Raw genomic sequence first — 24,587 nt, forward strand, 5'->3', positions numbered from 1 at the left:
GGAGCTAAGATCCTTCTCTGGTAATTTTACTTTTTTTCTCCTCATTGATTCCCTTGGATCCTCTCAAATGTGAAAAGAAAAGGAGTACTTGTGGCACCTTAGAGACTAACCAGTTTATTTGAGCATAAGCTTTCGTGAGCTACAGCTCACTTCATCGGATGCATACTGTGGAAAGTATAGAAGATCTTTTTATATACACAAAGCATGAAAAAATGGGTGTTTACCACTACAAAAGGTTTTCTCTCCCCCCACCCCACTCTCCTGCTGGTAACAGCTTATCTAAAGTGATCACTCTCCTTACAATGTGTATGATAATCAAGTTGGGCCATTTCCAGCACAAATCCAGGTTTTCTCCTCCCCCCCCTCCACACAGACCCACTCTACGTAAAAGAATAAATGGACACAAATCAGATGTCAAGAATTATAACATTCATAAACCAGTCGGAGAACACTTCAATCTCTCTGGTCACGCGATTACAGACATGAAAGTTGTGATATTACAACAAAAAAACTTCGGAACCAGACTCCAGCGAGAGACTGTTGAATTGGAATTCATTTGCAAATTTGGATACAATTAACTTAGGCTTGAATAGAGACTGGGAGTGGCTAAGTCATATTTCCCCTTGTTTTTTCCTACCCTCTCCCCCCCTCCTCAGACATTCTTGTTAAACCCTGGATTTGTGCTGGAAATGGCCCACCTTGATTATCATACACATTGTAAGGAGAGTGATCACTTTAGATAAGCTATTACCAGCAGGAGAGTGGGGTGGGGGGAGAGAAAACCTTTTGTAGTGGTAAACACCCATTTTTTCATGCTTTGTGTGTATAAAAAGATCTTCTATACTTTCCACAGTATGCATCCGATGAAGTGAGCTGTAGCTCACGAAAGCTTATGCTCAGATAAATTGGTTAGTCTCTAAGGTGCCACAAGTACTCCTTTTCTTTTTGCGAATACAGACTAACACGGCTGTTACTCTGAAACCTCTCAAATGTGATAATCCCAACTGGTTGTATTCTCCAAGGGTAGTAAAAAAATATCACACCAATAAAGAAATTGTGATATCATCAGCCAAACTCTGGGAGTACTTCTGCCAGGGTATTTCTCAATGACGTTAATCTGTTCAGCAGTGCTGAACAAGACAATGAGAAAATAAGGAATTTGTTCTATACCAAATGGAAAGAGCTCTTTCTTCGTATTGATGCATTTCAAAGGAATACAAGAGATTTCATGTGGCTTTTTTTCTTACTAATCTGAGACACTGGCATATTGTTTTCTAGAATACTCTAGAAGTATTCTATAAGTTTTTGGGTTCTGTGTGTTTGTTTCTCAGATCCACATCTGGCGGCATCCCATGACAGATCAGGGCTTTATTTAGGCAGACACTGGAGAATCCATCGTTATCAGCTGACATTGGGTTGTTTCAATCTGTGGCTATTTCAGCCTTTTCATGGGTTACATTTTTGTGGCTGTGGGTACAGTCAGAAACCTCAACATGAGTTTTGTCCCTTCTGTGTTCTTCCCCTTCCAATGGGATCTTTGTTTGTGTTTCAAGGCTCTTGAATACAAATGTTCGTTTTATCACTTTAATTTTCTACATGGAAACAATCTGTCTATTTGTAGTAGCTGGAAGGATTCCCTTGGCTTGGTGGTCTCCAGTTACTGTGGAGGTCTCCAGAGGCTGCAGGTGTCGCTGGTGCCTATGTCTACCATCATGCTTTAAACCAAGCAGCTGAAATAGAGATTTGATTTAAATTTAAAATATGTGGTAATCACTGTAAATTAAATAGAATTATTAAGACATGCTGTATAAATTCTTCATAATTACATACTTGTTATGCCACAGAAATTGATAGCTAATAATAGTATTATTGGTATTTATGGAACATGTGATGATTATTCAATTAAATTGTAAATTAATAATCTAATATTAGGGTCTCTTAAAATGACCCAAGCTGTGGTTAAAAACAAAAAACCAAAACCAAAATAATTTACAACTTGCAAAAATAAATCTTACACCTTAGGTGTTAGTATGTTTGACATGAATGCTGAGGTCTGATTTTTGTGCTTCTCACATGCATAATGAAATGCATTTCTTTGGAGCTGACCAGTGTATAAACTGCAGGGAGATGTTTTAATTGGATTCATTGTGATTAGGAGTTGTGGAATAGCAATGTTAGAATGCCACAACTGTTTGATAGGAGACATTTCAATCTGTCATCATCTTGTGTGCCCTGACCCCAATAATACACCCATTTCAACCTGAGACACAAACAGAAATGGTGAGGTAGGGTTAGATTTATTTTATTTTATTTTATTTTTTTAACACAGTACTAGTCACAGCTTCTGTGGGCTCTTGAGAGAAGAAAAAGATTTTTTATTCCTCATGCTGTTGATCTCCTGCCTACTGTTTTAAAAGGTGCTTTGTTTTCCTGAAACACAATAAACAAATAGAAGGGGGAAAATCCTTCTTTAGGTAACCTCAGAACAGAAGAACTTTGTGCATTATGCAGCCCAGGCCATGCCAAAATGCAATTTGGAGGGTGTCCAGCACTTCATTGGAAAGTAATGGTTTTCACTGAACTGAGTTATGACCAGCTGTTTACAGACAGTCTGTGACATACTGATAGAGCAGAACACCGTATGTTGCTTTCCAAATCAAATGATACAAGAAGTGTGACAGAGTGGAGAAACATCTGTCATTAGCAATTTTCAGCACGCTTCACTAATTCTGGACAAAATACGAGTAATGAACTTACCGCAGGAAACTTCAAATACTACCACTGCTGAAACAAGGATATAAACAGCTAGTGCTCCTAATGGTGTCTAATTTAATTCATTTGCAGTAAGAAACAAACAAAGTGGGTTATTTTGTTTTTGATCATGGGGTAGTAAATAGTAATGCTGATCACAAACGTTCATTTTAATCAAAGAAAAGGGCTCATGGAACTCAACTTTCCTCAAGTTCAGGCAGAAGTAATTATCTCTTTTTCTTACCCCTTAATTGTTGTTCATCTCTTTTTAGCAAGACCGTTTTAGGCCAAACAGGAACAAAGACAATCATTCCTCTCTTTCTTTTCAGTTTCCCTCCATGAGCAAAATCTCAAGTATCCTGGATAATATCACGCCACCGAACTTTGGAGTGAGAGGGGATGATGGAAATAATACAGTACAGCACTGTCTGATGTTCCATTCATGAGGTAGTTCAGATTGCTTTAAACCTTCTGACTTTTTAGGATGTTTCTTGCCTATCACACCCTTTTCACGTGTTATATCACCATTGGTATGTTCAAAATCTCACAATTCCACTTTTTTTCTTTGGAAAAGCAGTGCTTTAATGAGCGCATGGCTCTTACGCATTATGCACATTATTCTTTTCCGGTTGACATGTTCATGATATCTGGAGCCCAACCACTGTAACTTTGTGGTGATTTTAGTCTTATGTCTCTGAAATCAATTGACTTGTTATGCCATTCTCATTCAGTGCCTACCATTAATAACAGAACAAAATCCTGAAACTGTTAGGATTAAGTGGCAGTCCACAGCGGGAAAAGGGGAGAAAATGAAAGGACAGGTTGTTACTCTTTATCTGAACTTTCAACTAATGTTCACACAAAGCTATAATATAAAATGTGGAGGACAGATTTAGTCAAATCCATTGGTGTTCCACCTATGGGACCTACTTTGGAATGCATCCCAGACCAAAGAGACTGAAAGCCATTCGGAACTGATGACTGTAAAATGAGTGTAGGAGGTCTTTGAGTAGCTGTGTAATTACAAAATTATTCATGATGAAAAAGCACTAATCTAGAATTCCCAGTTTCTTATAAATTTTACCGAGAACCCACATAAAAATGGTTTAACTTTCTAACACCTTGGATAAACCAAACTGCTCCCAGTACAATATATTGAGGAGGAAGCAAAAATTATTTGAAAATTTTTTAAATGAGATTATGCTAGAAACATTTTTCACACACTTTTTTTTTAATGAAGAAAAATTGAATGGTTCATAAATATTCCAAGTTCTGCAAACGCAAAGTTCCTCTGACTTTTATAGACACCTGCATAGGAAAGCAAGACAAAGGGAAAACCATAGGTGTTTTTGAAACCCATCATTACGGTTGTGATCTAGATAATAAAGCAAGCAGACCCAAGCAATTCGCTAACACTAACGCTATTCTTTACATAAACAGTAAATGTTTAGATTTTCCTGTTCACTGACTAACAGCACACATATCATAAACACTAAGCTGTTATAGTACGTTTCGTGTGTTGATTCACTTTAACAGTTGTTAGTGTGAAGACAGGAAAAGAAAAGTGGGTGTAATGAGACCATGTGCAGTATGCTGTGAAAACAGAGGCCCTTATTTGGCATAATGGGTTGCACCATAAGGGCCATAAAATTGTGCATGTGTTAGTATCATTTTAATTATTACGGGTGCCACATGTTAAGCAGAATAGCGGAACTACTAAAACAGCTTCAAAATCCTTACTGCTGATCGCTGCATTTAATTACAAATAGGAACATTTGGAGATAGGTCACCATAAAACCCTTCTGTTGTCAAATGAGCTCAGATCTGATTTTTGTAATTATGTTTTTATACCACAGATCCTGTTGAATAGCTATAGGGAATAAAATTTTAATAAGTACTGATTAAATACAGGTACATCTTGCTTCCTAAGAATATTTATGAATGTTTTTCACCACTTAAAGCAAGGTACTATCACTATTTTTGCTTTGGTCACTGCTGATCATTCAACCTTAATGCAAATAAGATGAATAAATTTATATGTGCCGTGAAATATTGTTTTTTCTAGTGAAGCATAAAAGCACTGGATTTCAATTATTCATTATTTGCTAGGACTGTGTACAATACTGTAATCTTCTAGTACTGAAGCACTTTCGTAATACCACTACATGTCACACAGAGTACAATATTATAATTAACCTGCCTAAGGAAGAGTTTTAGTCTAAGAAATTACAACTTTTGTAGATTTTTTTTCTCCTTTTCTATTATAACAACATATTCCTAAGATCATATCAGTAATGAAAAAATAATGCTCTTCATTAATATCGAAATGAATATGATAAATCAACTTATCAAAATGTATCAAAGTATTTAAAGTCAGTAAGCATACAGAATATATAAAGTAGGGCTGTCGATTAATCGTAGTTAACTCACATGATTAACTCAAAAAATTAATCGTGATTTAAAAAGATTAATTGCAATTAATTGCACTGTAAATAGAATACCAAATTGAAATTTATTAAATATTTTTGGATGTTTTTGTACATTTTCAAACATGTAAATTTCAATTGTACACTTTCTATTCTGTGTTATAGTGCTCACTTTATATTATGTTTATTACAAATATTTGTACTGTAAAATGATAAACAAAAGGAAGAGTATTTTTCAGTTCACCTCATACAAGCACTGTAGTGCAATCTCTTTATCATGAAAGTGCAACTTACAAATGTCTTTTTTTTGTTACAGAACTGCACTCAAAAACAAAACAATGTAACACTTTAGAGCCTACAACGCCACTCAGTCCTACTTCTCGTTCAACCAATCGCTAAGAGAAACAAGTTTGTTTACATTTACGGGAGATGATGCTGCCTACTTCTTAATTACAATGTCACCTGAAAGTGAGAACAGGCGTTTGCATGGCACTGTTGTAGCCGGCGTCGCAAGATATTTACGTGCCAGATGCACTAAAGATTCATATGCCTCACATGCTTCAGACATTGCTCCAGAGGACATGCTTCCATGCTGGAGACGCTCATTTAAAAAAAAAAGTATTAATTAAATTTGTGACTGAACTCCTTGGGGGAGAATTGTATGTATCCTGCTCTGTTTTATCCACATTCTGCCATATATTTCATGTTATAGCTGTCTCGGCTGATGATTCAGCACATATTGTCCGTTTTAAGAACACTTTCACTGCGGATTTGACAAAATGCAAAGAAGATACCAATGTGAAAGATAGCTACAGCACTCAACCCAAGATTTAAGAATCTGAAATGCCTTCCAAAATCTGAGAGGGATGAGGTGTGGAGCATGCTTTCAGAAGTCCTAAAAGAGCAACACTCCGATGCAGAAACTACAGAACCCAAACCACCAACAAAGAAAATCAGGCTTCTGCTGGTGGCATCTGACTCAGATGATGAAAATGAACATGCGTCGGTCCACACTACTTTGGATTGTTATCGAGCAGAACTCGTCATCAGCATGGATGCATGTCCCCTAGAATGGTGGTTGAAGCATGAAGGGACATATGAATCTTTAGCGCATTTGGCATGTAAATATTTTGTGATGTCGGCTACAAAAGTGTCATGTGATCACCTGTTCTCACTTTCAGGTGACCTTGTAAACAAGAAGTGGGCAGCATTATCTTCTGCAAATGTAAACAAACTTGTTTGTCTGAGCGCTTGGCTGAACAAGAAGTAGGACTGATTGGACTTATAGGCTCTAAAGTTTCACACTGTTTTATTGAATTCAGGTTTTTTTGTACATAATTCTACATTTGTAAGTTCAACTTTCATGAAAAAGAGATTGCACTACAGTATTTGTATTAAGTGAACTGAAAAATACAATTTATTTTGTTTTTTACAGTGCAAATATTTGTAATCAAATATAAAGTGAGCACTGTACACTTTGTATTCTGTGTTGTAATTGAAATCAATATATTTGAAAATGTAGAAAACATTCAAAAATATTTAAATATATGGTATTCTATCATTGTTTAACAGCATGATTAATCGTGATTAATTTTTTTAATCGTGTGATTAATCGTGATTAAATATTTTTTTTTATCGCTTGACAGCCCTAATATAAAGCCCTTCATTTTCAGTTTTTACTGATTTTTTTTTTACTGAAAAGTTCCTGGACTTTACAAAAACTTAAATTTTTACTTATTTTCATCTGAATTTTGGACCACTCAAGTGCATGAAAATTCTGATTATGTCAAGAAAATCCAATACATTACATTAGGTAGATATGGTTATGTTTGTAATAAATGAGTCTAAGTGTAAATGTATGACTGCTGACGTAAGACAATGTAGTGGAAGATACATACATATGTACACACGTGTATGTACTGTTAATAGGCAGTTCATGAAATAAGCCACAGCATTAACTGCTTGTGCTTTCAGTAGTCTCACTTTTTCTATTTGTTGCTTTTTTCTGTGCTCCTGCCCCCCCCCCCAATATTAACCCTGATATATTTTTTGCACTGATTTTTACCCATTTTTTAAATTTTAGTAAGAAACATGATAAATTCCCAGGAAATTTTAAACAAAATAAAAACTGAAAACCAGATACATATGTTTCTATTTTATGAAGATATTGTGTAGAAAGTTTTCTAAACAAAGATTAATAGTTGGGGGAGGGGAAATGACAAACCTATATTCACATGCAATATATTTTGTAAAGTAAATGACAGGCGGAAATAAAATAGATACATGATTTCTATATAGTAAATTCAATATAGATTATAAGCCTAATTCTAATTTACACTAGTGTTAGACCAAGAATAACTCTAGCAAAGACAATGGCATTATACTGATATAAAACCAATCTAAGTGTGAGATTATATTTAGAACCACTTTGACTCAATAGCTATATTATGTATCTATCTCTGTGTATTTGTTGATGGTTGACAGGGGCCTCCCTTGCTTTTGGTGAAATATAAATCCCTTAGATAGACAAGATATGACCCGGTCACAAGGATCTTGCAGTTTAAATATTGTCACAAAATACGACAAGTTTCATGATGCTTAAACGTGTTCGTATTTTATTTCAGTTGAAAGAGTGTAATTTCAATGGGATGAGATGTATCTTCATGAGAAATTGCCACAAAGGGTGTGAACTAGAACCCATTTTACCAGACAAATTAAAGAAACAACCCTATTAGCAAAGCATATGAGTGGAGTACTTAATCCACAGCACTTCAGAGGTAGTTAAACCCTGCTCATCTTGAGATGCAGCTCTCTAACTCAGGAACAAGCTCCAGCCCTAGTGTAGATGTGCCTGAATCTAGATTCCATCAACGTAATAAAAAGATATACAATGCTTCTTGTACACTCATTGCAAAATTGTAATAAGAAGAACATTCTAATACCAGGGGCACTTCAGTGCATTACCGCTGGGTTTACAACTGTAGGGTAAACGGAGAAGCATTTAAACCTCATAACAGCCCAAATCTTGAAGTCCTTACTCAGGCAAAAATCTCATAGATTTCAGTATAGGTTTTCCCTAATACTGAGTGAATGTGAAGTGAATCAGGACTTCAGGTAATAGCCTAAACTGAATTAAAGGTTTATGAGTATCAACAAAAAAAATGTTTGCATGTACCTTTATGGGTTTATACCTATCCCACCCTTTAGTCCCTGCACATGATTCTTATGAATAGTTATGCATATGCAACAAGGGGAAAATAACCACTTCCTATAGATCCAAGCTACCCAGTCACCAGAATGGCATGTATCTAATATAAATCTGAGTAGGTGAAAGAACAAATACTAACAAAAACAGATTTTTTGGGCTTGATTCTGATCTCATTTGCACCAGCTGTACCAATATACTGTAATTCCATTGATGCCTTTGGAGTTAATCCTGAGTTTCACCTGAGGAAGTGAGAGGAGAATCAGCCCCGCATGATGATGTTTGGCCCAGGGCTGGAACTAAACATTGTTTGTAAACCTCACAAAACTGCCTCTCTCTAGTCTGAAATACTAATTGGACAATGTCCCCCCCACCCCCTCCATTTTTTCTCTGAAATTCAGGTTGCTGAAATCAAACACCTGACAGCAATTCTTCCACCGTCATTCTGAAACACTGTGTAGCTCTGGGTGTGCTCTTATTCCACACTGTAAGGGGTGCTTGGTGTGGGATGGAATTATGTTCTTGTAGAGGAAAAGCAATAATAAAGGCATGTCAGGAACACTCAGCTGATTAACTGTGTTGTAAATGGGGGCTGGGTGGAATAAAGGGAGCATTTTATTGTTGGGGCTTGTGACAGTATTGTGGGACCATTAATTGATGTTGCCATGCCATAGAAGCAAGTTCTGTAATAAGGGAGACGAGGTGGAAATCAGCATGAACGACTGACAGATTATTAGGAATGATAACGTTACCTTTCGCTACCAGTGCTCAGACTATAGGCATTACATAAACTGCACAGGGAGTACACCCCTGCTACTGCATCTCCCCACTGCATCTACCCTTTCTGGGCCCAGCGGGCCCTGGGGAGTAGTGTGAGAGAAGTCCCAGTGCTCCCCTGAGTGAAAGGACCTGTACGTGTGTGTGGCTCGCAGAAGGGCCTGGCACAAGTGGAAAAGAAGGTGGGTGCCTTCCTATCTATGCACACCCAGTGCAAAATGCTTACGTAAGTAAACAGTAAGGTGTATAGCCATAGCCTAGGGTAAGTTGGTACAGCTATATTACCTTCACTTGTAATGGGATGATTTACATCTGCTGAGGGATAGGGCTCATTAACTTAATTCTGCTTAGACTGATTTTACTACAGTATCTATCTTAAGGATTCTGTGGTAGCTCCCACCACCATAGTATCTGAGAGATTTTCATTAAAAACGTTTATTACAGTGCTGAAATTCAGTTATTCATGTGGCCAAGATGCTTAACTTATCATGCTTTGTACCTTAACCTGTTGTAGTACAACAAATACTTTCCTCATGGATTGCATTTTCTAAATGGACAACCAACCTAATTCTCAATTACTGAGGGACAATCTTCACTCATTGATATATTTTGCTTTCCACCACCAACTCTCTGTATAACTTTTTTCATGAGTAAGGTACCCAAATGCATGGAAGATAGATATCTAAACTGTATTCTTAAATTCATTCACCTAAATTTGGGTTATTGCTGATTATACACTATATGTATCTTATGACTTTAAAAGCAAACTTTGTATTTGTGGATAATTTAAGCACTATACCCGCATGTACAGACACTCTTTTCTCAACCCATGTATTATATCATTTTTTTAACATTAGCTTTAATAAAAATTTTAATTCTATTTCCCTTGGCTATGCTACCCATATTTTAAGGAGTAAACAATGAACAAGTTGGCTATTCAAATGTGTTTGAATGTCACAGTTTTGAGCACCTTATGTTTGCTGGTATTTTTCTCTTGAGTATTTTTATTCCTAATTTGTACGGAAGCTTTGGAGGCGATTTCAATATTGATGGCAAGGTAAAAGGTTTTCTGAGTTCCTAGCTGTCCCTTGAACACTTTGAGGCATAAATCAATCCACAAATAAAAGTTCTGAACTGTGACTTTTAGCTGCCAAGGGCTTGGAAGATCTCAGTTACGCTTACTAGGTACTTTGCTTCCAAAAATCCTAGTTACCGAGGCCATGCACATGGTCATGTTTTTACAATAATACAATTTGCATATGTATAATATCATATTGCTGGTGACTCTGCTTTATGAGATTTGCCCCAAGAATGTTGACTCCATCCCATCAGCTACAACACAAAATACCACATGAAGCAATGGGCCCTAAGTAACATATTTGGAAGGAAATTCAGTATGATGTTTTGCATTGTAACCGTTACATTTTAATGTAATCATAGATAATACCAAAAAAGCATAATCATCTCTTTATGTCATCTGCCAAAGGGTATGACTGCATCTCAAAAATCTTTCTTCTGTTTTCCTTTGACAAGGAAGATGTCTGCATTCATATTAGTGGCTGTTCTGCTAAGAATTTTGCAGTCATCATGTTGTTTGTCCAGTGCATGGCAAAGTAGTGCCCTGATCTTTACTGGGGTCTGTAAGTGCTACTGCAGTAAAAGTAATAACTAATAGTGCAGATGGGCTCAAACGAAAACCCACAAAGCAAACATCCCTGAACTTGGAGTTAGTCCAGATCTACTTTGTAACTTTGGCCCATCGCTACTAATTTGATTTCTTGTCTCCTTGAGAATCTGTATGCCAATGGAATATTCCAGAAAACTGATTATTCCATCCTTTTACTCTGGAAATTGAGTTCCAAATCCTGAAGCCCTTACAGGCCATTATCCTCTGATCCCACTGAGGATTACCAAAAGAAACTACACCATCTGCTCAAGAAACTCCCTGAAAAAGCACAAGAAAAAATCTGCACACACACACACCCGTAGAGCCCCGAGCAGGGGTATTCTATCTGCTACCCAAGACCCATAAACCTGGAAATCCTGGATGCCCCATTATCTCAGGCATTGGCTCCCTGACAGCAGGATTGTCTGGCTATGTAGACTCCCTCCTCAGGCCCTACGCTACCAGCACTCCTAGCTATCTTCGAGACACCACTGACTTCCTGAGGAAACTATAATTCATCGGTGATCTTCCAGAAAACACCCTCCTGGCCACTATGGATGTAGAAGCCCTCTACACCAACATTCCACATAAAGATGGAGTACAAGCCGTCAGGAACAGTATCCCTGATAATGTCATGGCAAACCTGGTGGCTGACCTTTGTGACTTTGTCCTCACCCACAACTATTTCACATTTGGGGACAAGTCTGCGGCACTGCTATGGGTACCCGCATGGCCCCACAGTATGCCAACATTTTTATAGCTGAGTTAGAACAACGCTTCCTTAGCTCTCGTCCCCTAACACCCCTACTCTACTTGTGCTACATTGATGACATCATCATCTGAACCCATGGAAAAGAAGCCCTTGAGGAATTCCACCATGATTTCAACAATTTCCACCCCACCATCAACGTCAGCCTAGGCCAATCCACACAAGCGGTCCATTTCCTGGACACTACTGTGCTAATAAGTGATGGTCACATAAACACCACCCTATACCAGAAACCTACTGACTGCTATACTTACCTACATGCCTCCAGCTTCCATCCAGGACACACCACACGATCCATTGTCTACAGCCAAGCTCTAAGATACAACCACATTTGCTCCAACCCCTCAGACAGAGACAGACACCTACAAGATCTCTATCAAGCATTCTTAAAACTACAATACCCACCGGCTGAAGTGAAAAAACAGATTGACAGAGTCAGAAGAGTACCAGAAGTCACCTACTACAGGACAGGCCCAACAAAGAAAATAACAGAACGCCACTAGCCGTCACCTCCAGCCCCCAACTAAAACCTCTCCAACGCATCATCAAAGATTTAGAACCTATCCTGAAAAATGATCCCTCACTCTCACAGATCTTGGGAGACAGACCAGTCCTCGCTTACAGACAGCTCCCCAACCTGAAGCAAATACTCACCAGCAATCACACACCACATAACAAAAACACTAACCCAGGAACCTATCCTTGCAACAAAGCCCGATGCCAACTCTGCCCACATATTTATTCAAGTGACACCATCATAGGACCTAATCGCATTAGCCATGTCATCAGGGGCTTGTTCACCTGCACATCTACCAATGTGATAAATGCCATCATGTGCCAGCAATGCCCCTCTGCCATGTACATTGGCCAAACCAGACAGTCTCTACGCAAAAGAATAAATGGACACAAATCTGACGTCAGGAATCATAACATTCAAAAGCTGGTAGGCGAACACTTCAACCTCTCTGGCCACTCAGTAAAAGATTAAGGGTGGCAATTTTGCAAGAGAAAAGCTTCAAAAACAGACTCCAATGAGAAACTGCTGAGCTGGAATTAATATGCAAACTAGATACCATTAACTTGGGTTTGAATAGAGCCTGGGAGTGGCTGGGTCATTACACATATTGAATCTATTTCCCCATGTTAAGTATCCTCACACCTTCTTGTCAACAGTCGAAATGGGCCATCTTGATTATCACTACAAAAGTTTTTTTCTCCTGCTGATAATAGCTCATCTTAACTAATTAGCCTCTCACAGTTTGTACGGTAACTTCCAACTTATCTGTATGTATGTGTATATATATATATATATATATATATATATATCTTACTAAATGTTCCATTCTATGCATCTGATGAAGTGGGCTGTAGCCCATGAAAGCTTATGCTCTAATAAATTTGTTAGTCTCTAAGGTGCCACAAGTACTCCTGTTTTTTTTGTGGCTACAGACTAACACGGCTCCTACTCTGAATCCTCTATTACTGCTACTCAGTAGGGACCTGATGTATATAACATATTGTTCAAGTTTGTTGCAGTTATATTTGCTGGAATACACAGGCAGCACAACAATAACACTGGAGGCAACTTTACTGTAAGCTCCAAATCAGCAATGTAGCTGTATGAGTAAAGTATCCACAAAGGAAAGAAATAGTGAATGTCTATAATATGTCGGTGGTACTGCTGTCATGTGACAATACTGACCACTGAAAACTCTAGGCCAACATCACTCCATTCCTTTTGCTTTTGTAATCAGTTTGTTAAATTCATCCTCAGATCTTGGAAGTTCCATTTCACCATTTCAGAATAATAGAAGGGAAGGGACCCCGAGAGGTCATCTAGTCCAGTCCCCTGCAGTCATGGTAGGACTAAGTATTATCTAGACCATCCTTGACAAGTGATTGTCCAACCTGCTCTTAAAAATCTCTAATGATGGAGATTTCACAACCTCCCTAGGCAATTTATTCCAGTGCCTAACTTCCCTGACAAGTAAGAAGTTTTTCTTAATGTTCAACCTAAACCTTCCTTGCTGCAATTTAAGCCCATTGCTTCTTGTCCTATCCTCAGAAGTTAAGGAGAACAATTCTTCTAACTCCTCGTAAAAATATTTATGTTCTTGAAAACTATTATCATGTCTACTCTCAGTCTTTAAACAAACCCATTTTTTAGTCTTTCCTTATAGCTTATGTTTTCTAGATCTTGAATAATTTTTATTGCTCTTCTCTGAACTTTCTCCAGTTTGTCCACATATTTCCTGAAGTGTGGCACCCAGAACTGGACACAATACTCCAGTTGAGGCTTAATTGCATGGAATAGAGCGGAAAAATTCCTTCTTATGTCTTGCTTACAACACTCCTGCTAATACATCCCACAATGATGTTTGCTTTCTTTTGCAACAGTGTGACACTCTTGACGCATCTTTAGCTTGTGATCCTCTATGATCCCCAGATCTATTTCTGCAGTTGTCCTTCCTAGGCAATCATTTCCCATTTTGTATGTGTGCAACTGATTGTTCCTTCCTAAGTCGAGTACTTTGCATTTGTCCTTATTGAATTTCATCCTATTTACTTCAGACCATTTCTCCAGTTTGTCCAGATCATTTTGAATTTTAATCCTATCCTCCAAAGCACTTGCAACCCCTCCCAGCGTGGTATTGTCCACAAACTTTATAAGTGTACTATGTATGCCATTATCTAAATCATTGATGAAGATATTGAACAGAACCAGACCCAGAACTGATCCCTGTGGGACTCCACTTGATATGTCATTGCAGCTTGACTGTGAACCACTGACAACTACTCTCTGGGAATGGTTTTCCAACCAGTTATGCACCCACCTGTTAGTAGCTCCATCTAGGTTGTATTTCTCTAGTTTGTTTATAAGAAGGTCTGCAAGGTAGTTTCAAAAGCCTTACTAAAGTCAAGATATACCACATCTACTGCTTCCCCCCATTAACAAGGCCTGTTACCCTTTCAAAGAAAGCTATTAGGTTGGTTTGACACGATTTGTTCTTGACAAATCCATGCTGACTGTTATTTATCACCTTATTATTTTCTAGGTGTTTGCAAATTGATTGCTTAATTATTTGTTCCATTGTCTTTCCAGGTATTGAAGTTAAGCTGACTAGTCTGTAATTCCCTGGGTTATTCTTATTCACCTTTTTATAGATTGGCACTATATTTGCCCTCTTCCAGTCCTCTGGAATCTCTCCCATCTTCCATGACTTTTCAAAGATAATGCTAATGTCTCACATATCTCCTCAGTCAGCTTCTTGAGTATTCTAAGATGTATTTCATCAGGCCCTGGGGACTTGAAGACATTTAACTTGTCTAAGTAATTTTTAACTTGTTCTTTCCCTATTTTAGCCTCTGAATGGTAGTTGGCTACAAAGCAGCCAGTTGTGGTTCTGATACTCTTCGTCTCCTGCAAAGCTGCTTCAAGGATGTTGAGTGAGAAGATAAACACTGTAAAGCATGAAGGAGAATATTTTCATCTCCAGATGTATTCCAACCTTTTATGTCCTCCAGAGTATCCAGACTCTATCGATCTACAATATGTGGGAAAATGACAACATCTATCAATCAACCCACTGAGTGTCAGTAAATGTGAAGAGAAATTTATTTGCTATATGATTAGAAGCATTCTGACATGACATTCCTGCTAGCTCACTCTTTTTGCAGAGTTATTGATGAGTGACGGTGTTTGCAATTGTCCTCCAATAATCACAAATTGCGGGAACCTCATTAGATTAGTTGATCACCAAGGTTAGACGTTGACTCATGCAATGGACATTAAGAATAGCTGCGTGTTCATGTGAATGAGTTCCTGAGCTCAAGAAAAGCATCCATCCATTTCAATAACTCTCGTGACAACAAAGTCTAAGTTCACCAGTCCACTGAGAAGCACTGTTAAGGTATGCAGATCAGTTACTCTCTTCTCTGTTATGCCTCTTACAAAAACACATATCTTCATAGATTGAAAGACGTTCTTTCTGGCATTGTGCAAGTGCCTTAAGCAAAGGGTAATTTATTTCTTTATCCCCTCTGCTTGTTGTTTTGTCTGCAATCCGCTTGTAAACTTTGAAATGATTAGTTTAGTGTGTTGTTATTTCTTGACAAACAGTCATCTGATTTTGAATAGGTTTTTTTATTTTGTGCATTTTTGAACCATATTTTAGAGGATTTTACAACCCCTTCTTATCAACATCAACAAATGCATGAACACTCTTATTCAGTATTCCATCATTCTGAGCAGAGCAATTCTCTAAGATAGGACTGTCATCCCGGCTTCCACAAAATGGTGGTCTGCAATGTCCAGGAACAAAGTTTGTCAGTATAATTTTATATGGGCTCTTTCTGTTTCTCTCAATTGATTTGGCTAAGCTGACTGCAAATATCAGATGCTCCATTAGTGTCTATCAGGGAGTTCTTTGCCAACTCTGTGTTCTTGTTCATCATATGCTGTTTTATTGTGATCTGAAAGTATATAGGTCTTTAAGGTTTTTTTTCACTAATATCCGAACTTCTGTGAATCATGAGACAACAGAAAAGCTGTACAGCTATTCAGCTGATGATGAGCATGATGAAGATAGTGTTTTTCTGTAGCGTCTCTAGCACTGATGATGGAGTGAGGCACAACAAATGTGCAGTCTGGTACCCATATGTGCAGAAAAACATCTTGGCATTCAAGAACCCTTGAAGACGGTGCTCAGATAGGTGTTAATGGAGAAGGCCCAACAGAGAGTTACAATGCTGGTAATGCAGCAGATGTAGATGGGGTGTAATTATTAACCATATTGCAGTAGAACCCAAAGACCCTCATTGGGATTGCCCAGAACAGACATATACGGGCATGGTTTTTGCCCCCAAAAGCTTGCTATTTAACTAAAGTCAAGATGAAACAAGTGAGAAACAATACAAAGGATGAGGGGAGGGAGGACAGGCTAGGGTAACAGTAATAAGTAAGACAAGCTTATGGCTTTACATAAGCTTCCTCTGTCCACAGTTAAATAGTATTGAATGCTTTAAGCATTATATTTTAGAGAAATTGTCAATTTAGGAATTCCCTGTCAACCCATAACCCTCTGTTCTCCCATCTTACACACAGTCCATCCTGGAAAGAGCAATTCAGGGTGCTCTGGCTATTATTTTTATATTATTTTATTGATTAACTTATTTCTAGAAACAGCAGTTGTTAAAGAAGGATGAAACGTTGGAGTAGGTAAATTATGAGATGCCATCATGCAGAAGCAGCTGAAGATGGGATAACCCAAGAGGATAATTCATGTACTGAAACAGGAGCAGATGTTAATAGAGACAGCTTGTCTGGTTGTTTGGATGATGATTCTGTAGCCTGTATTGACGGGGCAAGATTGTCAGACAGACTGTATGTGAAGTTCAGCGTTGCCTGTCTTAATCAGTTGTTAGAGGGAGGTGACATTTTGTTGCGTGCAATTGTGAACTGAATTTTTTTTAAATGGTTTAGAATGAACCACAACTATATTACCCAGCAGTGTCCTTCTCGAAAATGAAAAATCCAGTTGAAATATTATTTCCCTTTTATAAACAAAGAGTGACAGGAAGCCAGACTCCAGGATTCTGTGTCCTGTGCAGAGTTATTCTGCTCACTCACCCTGTCAGCAAGACTAGGAGGGGCTTATGAGGAGCTTAACAAGGAAGGATAGTCCCTCTGGACAAAATGCTATGTAGACAGGTCATTCAAGAAAAAGCCCTAACAGCCAACATATTTTGGGAGAGAGGCTTGCTCAGATTGTGGCCTATATGGTGATTTTACATCTAGATGGGGAAAAAAATAAGTAGTGTCCGCCTGGCTTACACCAACACTCAAATTTACAACTTTCAGCTGAAATATTAAATTAATACGTAAAAAAACTCACTTTAAAATGAAACATCCAGTTGCATAACTAGAAGTGGCTTTTTAAAATAATCAGAAGTGCCCCTTATCTTGTATGAAGCCCAAGGCTGTTAGGGAATCCATGAGTTTTTTTGCAGACAGCTCAAGACCAAAGAACATCCCTAACAGAAGAATGATAAAGTTCATGAGTTGAAACTCAGAGAATGTCCTCTCCCCACCATGGATTTTCCCCAGGTGTTAGGAAAACCTGGGCCCTCAGATTTTACTCAGTCCTTCTTCAGACTCAACTCCCATTGACTTCAATAGTTTTGTCCATAGAAGGAGCTCAGATCTGAATCATTGTTAATTTTCTACTGTTAAAATACATTTTTCTGAAATAAACGACTGATTTCAATGGCAGAAATTTGCCTCAATGGGCCAAATTAATTCTTGGTGTAAATTCATTGAACTCAGTGAATTTGTCAAAGAGTCTCATATTTGAGTCTTGCCCTCTGAGTATGTTTTAAGAGAAACGTATTGAGCCATTTTAGGGCATTTCCATGTACCTCTGCTGTTTCTTGGAGGGAGAACTGTAGATTGTGGTTATCGAATACTAAAGACAGGTCAAATAGAATGAATATAGATGTATTTTGCCACTCTGTGCACAGAAAGAGGTCATACACTAAAGCAACAAGTTCTGTCTCTGTACCTTACTCCTGGGAGAATTCTGTGCCACTGCACAAGTGCAGAATTAATGTCCCCCACAGATTTCCCCCCCAACAGAATAATTGATTCTGACAGGGAGGCAAAGGAAAGCCGTGAGAGGGGTCACGCTGCAATTACACCCTTTGACCACCAGGGGCTGATGTGGTGCCAGAAGAGAGGACAGCTGACTAACAGGCTGGAACATCCACCTGTGGAGAGGGAGGGGGCAGAGGGTGCCTTCCTCACAGCACTCTGCCTGCATGGTCAGGTGAGGAGACACGAGATATGGGGGGATGGAACACAGGGATAGTGCTGAGGGATAGTGGCGGGGACAGGAGCTAGTGGGGTGACAACATTGAATCGGGGCTGAATGAGAGTGCGGGTGCAGGACACATGGGGATGGGGCAGCTATGCCTGGATGAATGGGAAGTGGGGGTGCAGGGACACACAGGGATGGGACAGATATGCCTGGCTGAATTGGAGATGCTAGGGGTCAATCAGGGTCTGCTTGGGGGAGGCTCTCCAACTCCCAAACAATCCTTCCCCCCCCCAAAAAAAAACCTGTTCCAGACTTCTACCGACACCCAACAACCTGTTCACTCCCAGGCTCCTTTCCAGCAATTACTTCCCTTTCCCTCAGGTCCATTTCCTCTGAGTGCCCTAAGCCTTTGCACTGCTTCTACGAGATGAGGGAAACTAGTTTTTGTATTGTAGTTTAAATTAATTATTACTCAAAGTTCTATATTAACATGCCTAGTAAGAAATCTTTGTCAAAAAAAAACACATTTCCTGAATCTTTTTTTTGTTGTCTGTATTGTTACAGACATACTTGCTGACAGGTATTTTGAAATAAATTACCAAAATAATTGAAACTGGCATGATTATATTGTGTTACTTTGACAAATAAAATATGCAGAATTTTAAAATATTGTGTGCAGAACTTTTAATTTTTTTGGTGCATAATTTTAATTTTTTGGGTGCAGAATTCCCCAGGCGTAGTACCATGTTCTAGCCTGAACCTGGACTCCGATGGTTTGGAGACCTTTTTTTTCCCCCCTTTGGTCAGTTTCTTTTGCTTAGCTGCTTAGGGGAAGGAAGGTTTGACAGAGTGGCAACTGACAAGGTCACCTGCACTGAGTGATGGTTTCTTCAGCACAGGCTGGGCTATTGAATACTTGATTTTGTGTATGTGTGTGCGTTTGTACACTTTACACTACTTGGTCAATGAAAACATATAGCCAGTTTCACTTTTCTTTATAATCTGTTTCTAACCAATTTTACTTGTTGGCACTAGAGCAATGTTGCAAACACTGAAGAGGAATATTCTAGATGCATTTATATATATTTTTATGATGCTTCTCGTTAGGATTGAATCCACACAAACTGTTTTAAACTGAAATTTTAAAAAATCACAGTGTTTTTGTTGATCCTAGATTTTGTAAAACTCTGTTTCTACAAAACCTAAATTTTGGTCCTAAACTAATCTGAGAATCATATTGGACCCCTCTCTCTTTTCATCCTACATTAAAGCTGTTGCCAAACCTGCTCTATCTGTTCTTCCATTAAAACACCTCCAATATCTGTCCTTCCTTTTCATCACGACTCCTAAACTCCTGTCTGTGCCTGGGTCATTTTGATTTAATTTCTGTAATGTCCTCCTCTCCACCCTCCTTGCTGCTTCTTTTCACTTTCCTGGAGTGCATCCAAAATCTGGTTGCTAACATCTTTTTCCTCACTTGCTGTTACTTAATTTCTCCACTGGTAATCTTCTCCCATTCTTCTCTTTGTGCCTTCTTCTAAACTACCGCTTATGTTTGGAGTAGCCTTCCGCTTCCTAGGTGCCAGCCAGCCATCTTCTTGTCATTCAAATTCTTTATTATGTAAGCGGGGAAACAGTCCTGCTATTGTGGGGAACTTTCCTGGCTTCTGCACTACCCCGGTGAAGTGCGCTAGCGAAAGGATCTGAGTCCTCGCTCCTACTTCCTTTATCCAGTGGCCTCCCTGCCCTTGAGGACTCCCCTTCCACTCTCCTGTCTGGCAGAGTCCTCGTAACCCCAACAAGGCTGGGCCCAGGATTCCTGGGCGGCTCGACCCCCAACCCTGCTGTGGTCACCTAGGACAGGGGCTAGGGTGTCCCCACTCCAGGGTACTCTCTCTGCACTGGGCACTTCTCTGACCCACTGACCATTACATAAAAGTTAAAGCAAGTGCAAGTTATTTAATCAACAATTAATTTTAAAGAGAATAAGGAAAAATGGGAAAGGTTAAAGGAAACACTTCAACCCGCTCTGTGGCAGGGAACATCACAAACAGTATCTCTGGAATGTCAGGGCAGTTCACAGTCTGTTCCTTGTAAGTCCCAGGCCGCCTTCTCAGGCCCTGGCTTTGCTGCAGGGATGCTGTGGGTAGGACACTTGCTCTGGTGGTGGCCACACGCTCTCAGGCTCTAAGTGGTAGGACCCTTCTCCCCAGTGTCGCCCCTGCCCTGTCGGGGTTACGATCCAAGCCTGGCCTGCAGAGCCTCTTGGCTGAGGCGTCTCCCTGTGCTGGGCCCACTGCCCAGGGTCCCCCTCGGTCTTCCCAGCTGCTCACCGCACCCAGCTCCGGACTGCTCCAGCCCCAGCTCCACCACTCTGTCTCTGCTGCTCTGCCTCCAGCTCCCTGGGCTGCTTCTTTGGCCCTTCTGGCTCTGGTTGCTGCAGCTCTGCTCCCAGGACAGGTCTGCTCTGCAGGCTGCTTCTGTGACTCTGCTCCCAGCACTGACCTGCTTTGTGGCCTGCTTTTCTGGCCCCTCTGCCTCTGGTTGCTGCAGCTCTGCTCCCAGGACAGGGACTGCTCTCTCTGGGCTGCTTTTCTGGTCCCTCTGGATCTGGCACAGCTCTGCTCCCCAGCTTAGCTTGGGCCGCTGCTTTCTCCTTAGCTCGGCCCCACTCTGTCTGACCCAGGCAAATCCAGCTCACACGGAGGATGGGACCTCCCTGGCCTCCTGACTCCCTGATTAGCCTGCTCGCCCTGTCATTCAGGCTGACCTGAAGCATTGGCCTCTCCCCATTGTTCCTGGGGACTGTCAGTCTCAGGGTCCTGATTCCCCATTGACCCTTCCCCCTTTTTAGTACTGGGAGCTAGCAACTAAAACACCCCCACTGAATGTTAGCAAGGGGGCAACAGTCCCCTTACACTTAGAACACATTCTCTGTGAACTCATGCAAGTGATAACTTCTCCTAAAGTAAGAAATATGTATTATAAACTGTTGTCTGGCCATGCTGGAAGAAATACAACAGGCAATGGATGTGGTTTAATTAGACCACAACTTTATTCACTTAAAATAGCTCTGAGCACCTGGCAATAAATTGTACAGTGCACGTCACCATCCTTTTCTTAATCATTTCCAAGTAATCCCTGACCAGGTCCCAGACATCCTGCTGCTGAGACCCCACTACGAACCCCACTTCTGAGGGTTAAGGGGGTTGTAAAAGGAGGGGGGTTGACTCCCTGCTTTAACAGATGTAGGCGCCCCAACGCCCATTCCTCAGCTCCCTTAGGGGATATTTTCCCTTCAATCCTCTGCCAATCCTTTTAGCTGATAACCAGACCCCTTCCACACCAAATACGTTCACTGGACATCTGCCACAAGTTTTATATATTAAGTTGCGACATTATAACCTAATCTTCTGCCCCACCCCACATGGTCCCAAACCTGTTGTGGGGAAGGTGAAAAAACAGGCCCTGCCTTGGCTAATTTGGCAGTGAATGAAAAATTCCTTCTCAGTCACCAAAGAAATAGGGGTGATTAGCATAAAGCCCACAGATGATTATGAAGGGACCCGCTCGTCTCTCAGATTTCCTGGGTGGGAGGATGGGTGCTGCCAGCCCAATCCAGGTCAGAGAGGGCTTCTTCAGAGCTGCAGCCCACTCTTCTATTCAGTTGGAAGGGCCATGACCCCCATACCTCTTCCAGCCACTTCCTCCTCTTCCCTGCTGTATCCGGTAAACTTTCCCCTTCCTCCCGCTCTGCTACCAGTTGCACAGGGAGCTCTGAAAGGGGCAACAACCCCTTTCCTTCTGGTCAGCGGAACAAGGACCCACTGTGTACAGTTGTGGTGAGCACAACTCCTCAGAGGCAAACAAAATGTAACAATCAAGATATGCAATACATAACTTACGTGATCAGCTCCTCCTAGAAACACTTCCGCACCCAGCAATATGCCCTCTCTTTGTTTCCTCTTGTGTCCCATTTCCTTCTACGTGCCATGCCCTGTTGTCATTTTCATTGTCAATCTAACTTAGACCCTGCTGCTGGGGATAGGTGTACTAGTGAGGATCCTTACACCCAGACAGAGTCTCACTGATGTGAATCTGACTCCATGATGGTGTAAAGGTCTGTACTAGCACATCTATTTGCCATTTCCGGGCCTTAAGCTGAAAGCTCCTCAGGGCTCTGATGTTTATATGTGAAGTATCATGCATACCTATGGCACTATATAAATAATATTAATAGATTCAATTAGATAGCCTTCAGAGGTTAAACTTCATTCCACTCGTTTTGCTTCAGTGGAAACCAGGTGTTTCTATGGGCCAACCATGGCATAAACACCAAGAAAATGGAGCTGAAAACTATTGTTAGAACTCATGAGCATCAGCTTGCATTTTCAACAGTGTAGTCTAATTTGGCTGTTTAATTTATACCAGTGTGTGTTTACATATATGACTAACTATGCCTATGCTTTAAAAACCTTACTTATTTGTATTTGTACCTAATTTTGTGTTTCTCAGAATTTTTCTGTCCTTTCATATTGCTTTATGGTGTGTTGCTTGAGTCTATTCTCTGTAAGTGTGAACAGTCAGGAGGAGAGTTCACAGCAGGTTGATGGCCTGGAGATTAAAAGTCTGTCTAAGGACATTTCAAAGTTGTAAAGGTATTATTCTCACATGTACTTATTTCTCAGAGGGTGTGAACAACAGCAACTCATCAAGCTGGTGTAGTGTGAAATAGTTTCCTGTGAAATGATGTGCAGACATATGCAGAAAGCCACATGGATTGTACATGCACAGACTCCATCCCTGATTTATGAGCACTGGAATTCTTGCTACTAAAAGAGCTAGGCAGGAAGATAGGGGCATCCAACATTTTAATTACCCATACGACTATGTTGTCTTTTCTCTGCATGCTACTAGGGGGGAAAAGTGCTATTCTGTCCTGGTGCTTTGGTAGTAGCCTTCTGTACTGCAGCACAAGAGACCTTAGTCTGGAAATGAACCTGGGAGTCTCACTGCTTGGGTCATTAGCACACAGGCCTATTACAAAAATTCCTAGAGATTCACTGGCCACAGATTTTGAACATGATGATCACTTGCATTTTAATCCTGACATTCTGAAGGGCAGAAGAGCGGTTGGGGACAGAGGAGGGGGCAGTAAATTCTTTGGCTCCCTGTACTAAAGACATGAGAGAATGGTACAAGGCTGTGGATACAGTTACTGCTGGATATTGAGGTATTATGTTCTTTATTTTACTTTACCTATTTTTAATATGTATATTATGGAGGTATTAATAGTGACTTTGTAGTTAGGATACACTGCGATTTCCTCCCAAAGCAGAACTAAAATTATTATGTTTCACATTTTAATGCTTGAATTTAGTCTCCAAATGTGGCATGCTAAATGGTCAGGTGACAATTGAATTTTCTATAGAATTGTTCAAGGAGAGTATTTACTAAGTTTTGCAAAGTTTAACATTTAAAAACATTCTTTTACCAAAAACATACCCTCATTTTTTCAAATTTTTTGGAGTCCTTTAACTAAATAACGAAATTCTGTCACTTACGTATTCGGATAACATTGTGAACGTAAGGCACTTCTGAACTTTTTAAAAGTAAGCACCCACTGTTTCCTTTTTTCTAGAAAACGTAGGTGCTTAGTTTAGGTGGTAGAACTGTTCAGATCCATCATCTAATTCCTTGTCTGACTAAATCAAAAATGAAAAGGTTCATGGATTTTTATTTCTGCTTTTCATTGAAATGTTGTTTTGTTTAAATTTTCCAACCAGCTCTACTAGAAATTCAGGGGAACATATGATGGTGAATTCCTGAAAGAGGAGCTCCTGAATGTCCCATCCCTGCCAGCTCTTGTTGGGTAGTTATTGGTATCTTATATAGCAGTGTTCCTCAACCTATTTATCATTGTGGGCCGCATATGCTGCACAATGTGTTACTGGGCTGCAGGTTGAGAACCACAATGCCCCCCCAAGTCCTCCACAGACCTTTATACCCAGCCCCCCCGCCCAGAGACCCCTCCAGAGTGGGACCAGGAGCAGAGCCACGGGCAGCCAGGTGGCTGGGCATCTGGGGCCCTGGACCCTGCCACACCAGGTGGCCTAGTCCCCGGCCCCTGCCCCCACACCGGGCAGCCTGGAACTCGGACCCTGCCGCATGGGCCAGG

The 24,587-nt window shown here is 40.2% G+C and overlaps 1 long non-coding RNA gene across 3 annotated transcripts in view; it reads left to right on the top strand.

Moving 5' to 3' along the window:
* The window catches only part of LOC141981391 (uncharacterized), a 140,668-nt gene that overhangs the window by 62,280 nt on the left and 53,801 nt on the right, over positions 1-24,587 (top strand). For all 3 annotated transcript variants that reach the window (XR_012637757.1, XR_012637756.1, XR_012637758.1), the window contains one exon: positions 3,081-3,198. This is a non-coding gene — a long non-coding RNA (uncharacterized LOC141981391). The remainder of the gene's footprint in view (positions 1-3,080; positions 3,199-24,587) is intronic.

This window comes from Natator depressus, chromosome 2, assembly GCF_965152275.1.
Source record: "Natator depressus isolate rNatDep1 chromosome 2, rNatDep2.hap1, whole genome shotgun sequence".
Taxonomy (NCBI): domain Eukaryota; kingdom Metazoa; phylum Chordata; order Testudines; family Cheloniidae; genus Natator; species Natator depressus.